The sequence below is a fragment of the Cupressus sempervirens genome, chromosome 1 (assembly GCF_028749045.1).
Source record: "Cupressus sempervirens isolate cs-2001-9-10 chromosome 1, ASM2874904v1, whole genome shotgun sequence".
NCBI classification, from domain to species: Eukaryota; Viridiplantae; Streptophyta; class Pinopsida; order Cupressales; family Cupressaceae; genus Cupressus; species Cupressus sempervirens.
In genome coordinates, this window is record NC_143118.1 from 599,445,111 (window position 1) to 599,449,660 (window position 4,550).

The window sequence follows — 4,550 nt, forward strand, 5'->3', positions numbered from 1 at the left end:
ACCATACACATGCAAGTATGGGGTAAGTATCCATAAGAAAACACATGTGATAATAACCATCTAACTAATCATCATCAATAACTGAAAATAATGTAATAATCATCATGTATACATGAAATGCAGAGTCTAAATAATCACATCATATATCAACTACATCCATAGCACAATATCCGATAGTCTCAAAACAATGCTACTAACCATCAACATAAAACTAGTCTAATAGAGTTTGACCATGATAGCAACAATGTATCAAGAAAAATGTGAACGAGGGCAGGCACTACATCTATTGTTTCATAACATTATATCAAAATCTATGGCAACTATTTGTTCTCCCTTCTCAACTATAGCAATTGTTCCTGAACATTCATTTTTCTCTAAAACAATCAAAATAGAAAGAATAGTATGACTTGTACAAAGATATAAGGTGCCTACTTTCACACCTTTTTCTACTACAATGGAACCTTTTGAAACATTCCAATGTTTATCATTAAAAATAACTACACAACCCTCGTCGCCAAGTTTCCCTGCTGAAATTAAATTCCTACTTAGCTTTGGAACATGTCTAACCTCATGTAGTAGCCAATGAGTCCTATTCTACAACTTAATCTTGAATTTTCCCTTTCCAAATATCTAACAAGGTTCATTATCCCCCAAATAAACAATCCCAAAATCCCGTTGGACATAATCAATAAAATAACCTCTATATGAAGCACTAGAATCTAAAACCCATGAATCATCAACACTTTCTAAAGATATAAGCAAAGAATCCTCTTCGGATTTGTTACTCACCATATTTTCCTCCTTGTTACCCTTTGGTTTATCTCCTTCATTGTTCTTTTGAGTCCAGTAATCTTTCTTCTTATGCTCTGGTATTCCACAATACTAGCAATCTCTCGATCCTCTACATTGAGACCTCTTTCTATTTGGCTTTCATCTTAATTTCCCATGATTTATAGAATTATGTCCTCTCTCTATCATTCTTCCTCTACTTTGAGTGTTCAAAGCACTTCCTCATGTAGATCCACCTGAGGTTTTCTTATGAGTTTCCTCACTAGAAATAACACCAATCACATCATTAAATTTTAGGGTATTAGATCCAAAAATAGAATTACTCACAGCGATTACCAAGCCATTCCAACTTTTTAGCAAAGAAAAAAAAATCAAGAGAACCCTAATTTATTTATCAAAATTGACATCCATAGAAGATAACTACCTAGTAACAGTATTAAACTCGTTTAAATGATTTGTAACAGATCCACCTTCCGTCATCTTCATATTAAATGAATGTTTTATGAAAATTACCTTGTTTGAAGTGGAGGACTTTTCATACAATTTCACTAGGGTTTGCATCGACTCTTTTAGCATCTTTACTTACTTAATGTCAAATGTCACTAATGGTGCCAAGCATAATCGAATGCTTCCAAGTGTCTTTCTTTCTAAAATCTCCAAGTTCTCATCTATCATAGTTCCTTGTTTCTTGGTTTTTCCTTCCAATGGCTTCTATAAATTCTTCTAATAAAGATAGGCCTCCATTTGCATCTTCAATAACTAAAAGTTCTACCCATTAAACTTCTCAACCTTCATCTTACCCTCATTTTTCATTGCTCCCACTCAACCATGAGACCTTCCTACAGAGGATAGCTAAAAAAAATGACAATCTAGCTTAAAAAAATGATGACAACCTGGCTCTTATACCACTTGTTAGGATTAACCAAGGACAAAAATAATAGTTACATGCAAATATAACCAATATCAAAAAATAATAGATCGCACAGGAGAGAACACAAGACACAAATATTTAATGTGGTTCACCCAATCCTTGGCCTACGTCCACCAATAGCCAGTCCAATATTATTATTATCCACCGAATACAATTTGCAATCTCTTACAGCTCAATACCACCACAAGAAGCTACAATATCACCATACACTATGAAATCCCTAACGCTAAGCCATTTTATACAAGTTTTTTCTGCTTACAAAATTAGAGCTAGAATAAGTCACCCATTACGGCTAGAATAAATCATCCAATGGAAAATATAGCAGCCAACACCTTTACAATATAAGGTCATTTTTGGCTTCAGGGATGCTGCCCCAAAAAACCCTCATCGAGGTGTTGCCCCTTGACCCCACCTTATACTGTGACAGAGAGCATACCTAGGGCATTGTCCCCAAACCACCATAGAAATAATCTGGGGGTAAATTGCACTGAATAAATCTCTAAGTCTGATTAGGCTCCACATCACAACATCTTATACCAAGTAAGTAGATGTATAGGGGGAGTCATATATTTTAAAATTATTTCTAGGCATAATTTTTTTGCCCCTAATGTTAAAGGGGGAGAATGCTACTACTAAGACACATTCATGTTTCTATTAGTGTCAAATAGTTCAAAGATATTGATTAATGTATGTAGTTGTTGAGTTGCAGTATTCACCAAGTTACACTATAGTGATCAAGAAAAGAAGAGTCAAGCATCTAAGTATAGACAATTATAACTGAGTCACAATAGGTGATATATCAGTGAGTAGAAGAGGGGTGTAAACCAACAAATTAAGTTGCATTATATAGATCAATTTACCACTATTCTCTAAGCAGTTTAGAAAATTAATTATCACAAGGTAGACTTAACAATCTTTTGTAAAATCTCTTTACTAAGTACACACTAGTACAGTATTGTAAAATCCTTGAAGAAGGTAGATCCTAATGGATCTGTTTGTATTATTCCTAGCAGAGTAAGTCACTAGAAGTGACACCACATTATAATTCCTAAGAAGGAACCCTCTTACTAAAGTAGTCATGGATTTTTTTTGTGGGTACCATCTCCACCATAGTTTTCCCTTTTACCAAGGATTTATGTGTGACCAAATACTTGTTTTATGTTTGATGATTTTATGGTACATGTTTATGGTTTCATGAACATTAGATTTAAAAAATTTACTTTCATATACAAGTATTGAGATTACTATTATATGGTTACGAATTTTCTAAAAGGGACAAGAGAATTGTAGATTCGGTTTGAGAATTGAAGTTTTACAGGATATTGATTCAACCCCCACCCCCATCAGTATCCTACCTATCCATAATAATCAAACACCATTTACAAACTATTTCCAATGAGTAGATTAGATGCAATAATTTTATGCTATAGAATTAGTTAACTACAATGAACTTCAACCATCAATTTATCACTTGGAGCACAGAATTGGGTCATCAAAGGTTTGTAAAGTAAGATGTTTAGAAGTGATTACATTTATCATAATTTATATTATTTTTAATTTACCAAAGGTGTGTGCTTGATATATAGTAGGATTTTTATTTGATGTATATTTAGATCTTGTTTTCCCTATAATTTTGCATTCACAATATAGAATTCCTAACTTCACTATGTTCTAATCTTCTATTTTACAATTCGTGGTAAATTGTTTGACGTGTTTGGTGATGTTGGCATGACACTCCCTCTAAGTCCATGTGAAAAAATTTTGACTTGGACCAATGAGCCAGTGAGACCACAAGTGGGGGACCTCATCCCCCTATTACAAGGCTAATGCCCAAATCAGCAAGCACATTGGATCAATGAATGCATAATCCCACTATCACAATGGTCCAGTAGGGATTCAAAGCTAGGTGGGGACAAAATTAATGCCACTTAACTAACACTATGGTTAGGCCCTCACCAATTACCAATCTAATTCTTCTAGTCATTTAGTTTTTTTTTTAAGGTTATTTTGTATATTTTATCATAATTATTTTATCTTTTCTAGTTTCACATGTATTTTTTCTATTGAATAACACATCCTATGTATTAAATGACATGTGTTTAATTGTGTATGGCTCATCTAGAATCAAAATACCTAAAAGATTAAACCCTTAGATTTTAGAGTAGAATTTTTTTAAATAATATTTTGCATCAATCTATAGCACATGGACACATGTAACATTTGATAAATTAGGGGTGTTTGGTTTTTGTTTAGTCTTATTCACTTTGTGATGCATCTACAAACCAAAATATCACAAGTATAGTCATTGGGGATTCATATAACCAACCAAAATGGGATAGTCTAACTAGGAGCCTTATTTTCCCTAAATCATAACCTATACCTTAATTATGATAACACAATTTCTTGATTACTTGTATAATTCATCAAGATACCTAATCAAGCATTCAACCATCATGAATTGATTAAAACCCATCGTTAATTACCTAGGCCTATTTAATTAAATCAAACCCATTAAATCCCTTGACAAAAGTAATTAATTAAAACAAATGAATAAAAGCTCCTAAATGATAACTCATCTCAAGGTGACAAATCAATTATGGACCAATGGGAGTTGACACACATAGATCACTTAAGGGTTGATTCCAATCACTCCCTAAGAATCAATCTACACCACTCATTTCATCATAAATTCTATCAAAGGGATTATTTACAAGCTCAATGGATCTCACTCACTTGCACTTAAGTAATTGTTGTAGAAATTTGTATTCATGTAGCTTAATATACACAACCACTTGGCTCAGTTTCTCAATTTCATAATTGAATCAATAAA